Source organism: Nothoprocta perdicaria, unplaced genomic scaffold (assembly GCF_003342845.1).
Source record: "Nothoprocta perdicaria isolate Ctin4 unplaced genomic scaffold, notPer1 scaffold_101, whole genome shotgun sequence".
Taxonomy (NCBI): domain Eukaryota; kingdom Metazoa; phylum Chordata; class Aves; order Tinamiformes; family Tinamidae; genus Nothoprocta; species Nothoprocta perdicaria.
In genome coordinates, this window is record NW_020454106.1 from 2,379,480 (window position 1) to 2,386,695 (window position 7,216).

The 7,216-nt window shown below is 54.9% G+C and overlaps 1 protein-coding gene across 1 annotated transcript in view; it reads left to right on the plus strand.

The window, feature by feature from the left end:
• The first annotated feature begins 4,405 nt into the window (after nt 1-4,405).
• The window catches only part of NCOA1 (nuclear receptor coactivator 1), a 92,091-nt gene continuing 89,280 nt past the window's right edge, over nt 4,406-7,216 (plus strand). Inside the window, exon 1 of the mRNA XM_026041030.1 lies at nt 4,406-4,445. The gene's annotated coding sequence lies outside the window, so the exon portion shown is untranslated. The remainder of the gene's footprint in view (nt 4,446-7,216) is intronic.

Consider the following 7,216-nt stretch of genomic DNA (forward strand, 5'->3'; position numbering starts at 1 on the left):
AAGATAGGAATTAATAACAGCAACAGTAATAACTTTAGTTAAGTATACAAATATAAACACGATATTAATCATTAACAGAAATCAGCCCATTAAGAATGTTTCAAAGCTCTCTAGGAGAGGAACTGTGGGCAACTGAAATTTCCTCTGCTTTTTAAATGTGGCCTCTCATTCTCTCTATTATACAAAAAAAAAAGTTATTGTTTTGGAAAAAAATCTGTTGCTATTTTGTTTAGCTGTCCCTCTTTTGACACCATCTGTGGTCAGATTAAAAGCTGGGATCGGAATCCACATCTCTGCGTTTAATCTCTTGTTGATATTTCTGTAGATTGAGAGGTTAAAAAAAAAAAAAAGATTACTAGGGGCCAGCCAGTTTTTCAAGTTTGAATTATGTCTGTACAATCTTAATGAATTTCTTAAGTCGAATGTAAATATGACCCTGGAATGTGGAAACATCCATTTTTTTGCTCTCTGAGGTCTAATAAAAACACAAAAGCTTTTCTGTGCGGTTCCACACAGCGCTAGCAACGCTTTGGAGCACACCCTCCAACCCGAGGCAGCTCGAGGGGCCGAAATCCAAGTTCGCGGAGCTTCCTGCGGGACACGAAGTGTTTTCCTCCTAATTGTTTACAATTTGCTCTCTGCTGTGCCCGCACTCCGAGCCGATGCCATAAAAAGCCGCCGAGAAATCCGAGGCGGCCGCTTCGGAGCGAGCGGAGCCTTTAGCCCCGGCAGGCAATAACTGCAGCTGCAAAGTCCCTCGCCACGGACTTTTTGCCCTTGCGTCGGGCGTAAAATAGGTCACGGCAGAGGGACGCTGCGTCTTTAAGTATTGCCCGGCCGGAGCCGGATTATCATTAGGTTATGTAACCGCTGATGAGCTGCTTTTCATTAGGGCTCCCCGCCGYGCCAGGGATGTCTTTCCTTGCGGGATGCTGCGCGCCCCGATGGGCTCCGGAGGCTGCTGCTGGGCCGGGGGCTCTGCGCATCGCCGCGGTGCCCAAAGCGACCCCCGGACCTCAGCGGGGTCCTGTGTTAATTTTGGTTGAAGGATGTGTGAAATTGTTAAAATGAGAGGCGTTACCTCGGCGCGTTAGGAGAGTTCTCCTGGCGCGGAGCTGCATTCCTGGAGTGCGCTCCCTGCGGAGCAAAACCCCCGAATCTTCCGGGTTTGGAAACGGCAGGCAACAACATTGCTGAGACCCTGCAAAGGGAAGGACATTTGAGGCAGAGCTGCTGGCAATCACAGCCTCACACCCTAGGTGGGCACAGGCTCCCCGAGGGGTCCATGGGTCTCTCCTGGGGTCCCCAGGACACTGGTCTGCACCCTTGGTCCTTCCCGCATCCCGTGGTCCCATCCCAAACGGAGGGACCCAGGGATGGTTCCCTTCAACACAGCAGGGAGGCCGACCCACAGCAGACAGTGGGGCTGCTCCGAAGGGAAGTAACGGATTGGGGACAACCCTGAATGCTTTACTGCYAATTATCCAGGGGATGGACAAATTAGGAGAAATGGAGGAAGGGAGATAGGAGTAACTGCTGAAGGGCTCAGCACTGCACAGAGCCGAGTCCAGGAGGTCCGTGGAGCTCGAAAGAACTGATTTCATACGAAATGGATGCAATGCTGTCACCAGGGATTTACTGCATTGCTCTTTAGAGTGCTGGACTCAGCCGTGAGGCTTTGAGGAACTCCACACCACCAACCTTAACCTCCCAGGCTGACGACTGCGGACGCTCGYGCTGCACAAACCGCTCTTAAAACAACAGTCTGCTTCACAAAGCAGGAGAAAATCTGAAAATGCCCTTTAGCSCAAGCAAGTTACACAGAACGACAGGCTAAATAGTGATGTGTAAAACACGGGGTTTATGGCCATGAAGGAGACAAGCGGGAGACCTCAGCGCTGTTTGGGTTGGTGATTCCATCGCTCCCTTGATGCTTGACCTCCCCATAAACCTCTAAACCACGGCTTCGAATCTGGAAATTGCAAACAATCCTATCAGCTAGTTTTACGAAGGACGCAGATTAGCGAGACATAACAAAAGTAAATTATTTGTCATTTTAACTGAAATGGAAATTAGAGCTGCTCGCACATAAAATCTTAGCCACTGAAGTTATGCTTATAAGCAGGAGAGGCCTTTGGATTTAACTCCAAGAGTTAAACTCTTTTGGATTTAACTCTAAGAGTTTTGAGATAATTTCATTTTGCTGATGGATTCCCTTTTTGCTATGGGTRCTTCAATGCGACACTTAATCCTTCTCACGTTTTAAAGCCTCATTTAAATCACCCCAGCCTGACGGCACTGTATTTAAAAATGCCATCGTTTGTACTTACATTTCACTTTAAAACAAACGTGAGGATGAAAGTCATAAAAACGTCTCTCTCAGCGTTAACATCACTGCAAACTTAAGATGTTCCCCGCGCTTTGCTCCCGCCTCTCCGTCTCCACGACTTTGCGTCAGTTTTGGAGGCTGCACGATTTCTGCCTGCGCCAAAGCAAAGCGGGCACAGCCTGGAGAGGCAGTGGCGAGCCGGCGGCGTGCAAAAACGCCGGGATTTTTCCCGGTTTCCTTCCCTCCCCGCCAGCACGGGGAGCAGAAGGAAAACATTAGCACTTCCCCGGCGCTGTGTGCAGCGCATCCCCGTTACCTCAGCCCCTATTAAGTTGGCAATTAAAGGAGAATCACAAGAATTTCTTTGTTCACTCGAGGGGATTTGTTAGGGGCGCRCGATCTCGCTCTTCTCCATCTTGCTCCTCTCGCGAGGGTTTCAGCGCTTCCTTTGGGGCGCACGGACCTCAAATTACTCTGAAACAACAGAAAAAAACACATAAAAATAAAAATACATAAGAAACCCATAAAAATCTGTGTGCTAGTTGTTTATCTAGCTGAAGAAGGATAAAATATGCAGCTTTTTGCATGTGAATTCACCTAAGAAGTGAGCTACATTGCAGTGAATACAGAACAGCCCAGAAAAACCCTCTTGGTTTCTGAATAACCAACCCAACAAACACCGAATGGTTGTGAAGTTCCTCAGCCCCTAGGGCAGAGAAGCAAAGGGTTAAGTCAAGCTCAGCTCGCCCATCCCCTTTGCAGGGCAGAGAAGCAAAGGGTTAAGTCAAGCTCAGCTCGCCCATCCCCTTCGCAGGGCTGAGAAGCAAAGGGTTAAGTCAAGCTCAGCTCGCCCATCCCCTTCGCAGGGCTGAGAAGCAAAGGGTTAAGTCAAGCTCAGCTCGCCCATCCCCTTCGCAGGGCCGAGAAGCAAAGGGTTAAGTCAAGCTCAGCTCGCCCATCCCCTTCGCAGGTGCTTAAGAGATAAGGAAGCAGTTATGAAATACATGCCAGGATGGAATTTATTTTTTTTCACAGTTGGGAAGCAAGAAATATCCGCTTGAGACCCACCAAAATAGGCGAATGTGTCTGAGAGAGAAGAACCCAGACCACGCAGTGACTGTTGGGTGGGCTGGAGATGTCACCCGTTTGACCAGTTTTCTCAAGCCCAGTTTGTGCGGTTGGAGGCAGTGTGGCCAGGACATCCCATGGAAATCCCAAGGAATAAGCAGCCCTATGGAGCCACCTGAAGCTCAGGCTTATTTAACTGTCCAACCATGGAGGTGTTTGGCCTCGTGAAGGTGTTTGGGGGCTTGGCGGCTCCATGGAGAGGATGAATAATCCAAGATCTGGCCTGGACGTGGGAAAATATGGGAAGCTGCTCTCCTTGCAGGGATTGGGGTGGAAGCGGGAGGAGATGGTGGCGATGGGACCTCAGCGCGGCCATGGAGCGTCTCCCCCAACACGACGCCCGAGCGAGGGGGGACATCCAAAGGACGGGATGACACCGCGATCCCAGCGGGACTGGGCCGGGATAACCCTTGGAGCGGGTCCGTGGCAGCGAGGGGACACGGTGTGCGACCCACCAAGAGGTGACAATGCCGAGGGGGACAGGGCGGCCGCCCCCCTGCTGCCAAGATGGCGCCGGAGGCCCCTTCCTCCTCCTCCTCCTCCTCCTCGTTCCCCGCAGCTGGTGCCGGCTGGGCAGGCAGCGGCCCGCGCCGGGGAGGCCGCGAGGAGGAGGAGGAGGAGGGAGGAAGGGGGCAGGGAAGATGGCGGCGGCAGCGGAGGAGGAGGAGGAGGAGGAGGAGGAGGGAGCGCGCGGCCTCCTCCGACACCGCCCCGCTCGTCCCCCGCGCGCCGCTCCGCCCCGTCCCGTCCCGCCGCCAGCGAGGGAGGAGAGCGGCGGAGCGAGCGCGAGCCCCGCAGCCGCCGCGCGCCGCCCGCCACAGGGGCCCCGGGTGCCCAGCAGCGCCGCGGCGGGAGCCGGGGCCCCCCGCAACCCGCGCGCCCCGGCCGGGCTCGGCTCGGCTCGGCTCGGCGGGCCGGGCCGGGCGCCCCCCGCGCGGCCGCGGGAGTCGCTGTCGCGTCGCGGCCCTCGGCGCTGTCAGCGCGGCAGGTGAGCGCGACCATGGCGGGGGGGGAACGGGACCGGGGAGCGGGGACGGCGGGGCCCGGGCCCGCCCGCCGCTCCCGCCGGGGCCTGCGGGGAGGCGCAGCTGTCACGGCGGGGGCGGGCCCGGCCCCCCGGCCCGCGCCGCTGCCATGGCGGCGGGCGGAGCCACCGGGGGGGGGCGGCCGCCATCGCCCCCCTCCTCCCCGCAGCCCTTTTGGGGGGGGCGCCGCCCCCCCGCCGCGCTGAGGGGGCGCTGGGCGAGATTTCCTGCGCGTTTCTTTAAAGTTGATCAAAAGCCGCTTTTTTTCCGCACTTTTTTTCAGCCCTCGGAAAGGGGGGGTGGGGGTTGGGGGTGGCGCCGCCCCCCCTTTTTTTTGGGGGGGGGGGGCGCCTCGTTTTGAGGCGTTTTCGGTGACAGCCCTTTGTCTGCGCGTCGCGTCCTGCGCTCGCTCTGCCGAAAATCACATTTTTTTGTGTGTGTGTGTGTTAAAAAAGAGAAGGATTTTGATGGTTTTTTTGTTGCCGCGTTTGTTCGCGGGGCTCTTGGCCGGACGGGTCCTGCGGGAAGGGGCGCCGGAGGCGGCTGTTGCGGGAAGCCCCCGTGGCCCCCGGGAGCTCGCGTGGCTTCTGGGGGGAAGGCTGCGCGTTTTGGGGAGAAAACAGCCCCCTTTGGCTTCGGGATGAGCAGTCCCCGAGGGGGCTGCGAAGTTGGTGTTTAACCCCCGCTGCGTTTCCTTTTCCCTATCCCAAATTTGCTGGGAATCGCGGGACGGAGGCTGCTTCCTCCCRCTTCCCACAGCGCCTTTCCCAGCGCTCCGGAGCGCGGAGCCGGCGATGCCACCGGGGCGAAGGTGTGCGGAGCCTCTTAACACGGCCACAACTTCATAGTATCAGTATTATCRTTATTATCATTATTGTCATTATTACTATTATCACCATTTCTCCATACACTGGCGGCTTCGCCAGCCCGCGGTGGATCCCGAATTGGTGCTGCTCAAACCCGGCACAACTCCCCCAAAAAAGGGTGACACAGCAAAGCCGCCGGGAACGGCAAAATTTGCACCACCTTTTCGGGCCTCTTGCAGGATTTGGGCTCTGGATTAGCCTGGAAAGGGAAAAGGAAATAAAAGAGCTGGTTTGTGTCGTGTGTACGTATATAGGCTGTGTGTATATACACATACATAGGCTGTGTGTATATACACATATATATATGTGCGTGTTATGTGCATGTGTTATGTGCCTGTATGTATATTTATGTGGACATATATTTATTTCCATGTGTGTATGTGCATGTATATTTATATGCACGCACATTTATATATATATATAATGTATGTATATGCGTACATAGAGTGGAACAGCTGCCGTCTTCTTGCAGCTAGCGCTGCTGTGATCCCAAAAAGACGTTTTTTATGGGAATGTGCTGTTCTGTTGGAGGCTGCGTCCCTCAATATATATAATATTCCAGTAAAGGTCCATGTGTGTTACGTTGTGCCTCTGCCATCCTGTGTCAAAGGGAAGAGAAAAATATATATATTAGCTGTGGAGCTGTATGTAGAGCATATGGAGTTGTGTATGTTCGGGCCTCTTGTGTGGCAGGAAGGGGAGATTTTAACCTGGGCAAAGGTAAGGAGAGGGCTTGGGATTCACGGAGAGCTCCGGGGATATYGGCACCGTTTTGTGGAAAAGGAGGGGRAAAAAAAAAAGAGCGATTAAAGTTCAAGTTGCCACTTGAGGGGACAAACAGCTCTCGATGTCAGATAATAAACAGTAGTAGCTGCGGCCGCGCTACCTGGCCGCGGGCCGACGGGCATGATGAAATGTTTAAATCCCAACTTATTTGCTCAAGATGGGTATCTGCCGCGCGGGACGCGGTGCCAAACGACACGGCAGCGTCATCCCGCGCTTCCCGAACAGGATCCCGGCATGGGAGCGGGATGAGCAGCCCGGCTCCGTAGCCACCCTGGGTTTATCGGAGCTGCCTCGCCGGGATGGGGACCCTTGGGAATATCCCGTTCCCAAGGAGCGGCCCTGCTGCGGTTCCCGGGCGCGGGCTGAGCGGAGAGGGTTAATTTGCACTGGGATTTCGCAGGGATCGTCAGGAGCAAAGGTGTGAGCGCGGCTGCTAAAAATACCCCCCTCCCGCCGCCTGGAAAACAGTATATTTTGTATAAGGAAACTGTTTACGCTACGGGTTATTCTCGTTTCGCTCGGCTGGCTGCGCGGCTTTGAAGCGCGGGTCTTATCTCCCCCATCAAAGGAGGCGGAATGAGAAGGAGCTTGGAAAGTTAGATTAAAATCCCGTCTTTCAAGGGAGAAGGCTCGGAGCAACAGGTAAATATTTGAGCCGAGGCTTCCCGAAAGGCTGCGCGCGACCTCTAATTGCTGGCAGGTAGGAGCAGCGCTTTTTGGGGCGGTTTTCTGTTATTTTTGCTGCTGGGAACCCCAGCCCTGCACCAGGTTTTGGTGGGGGGCAGAAGTGGCCAAAAAACAGTGGAAAGTGGCCTCCGGCTTCCATAAACTTCCAGGCGGAAGGATGGAGGAGCGGAGGAGGCGCCTGGGTGGTGGGATAGTCGGGATGGCATTTGGCGGCCTGAATAGTGAGGTATTTTAACAGATATTGCGGCAAAAAAAGGTGTTTGATCTCCGCTGGGAGGCTAAATGTGACCCAGGATGCACAAAGATGGAGCGGCGGCGACGGAGCCTCCGTGGCAGCGCCTGGAGCGGCTGTTCCGCCGGTATTCCCAAAAATGAGGCTGCCGGAGCGGCCCTTC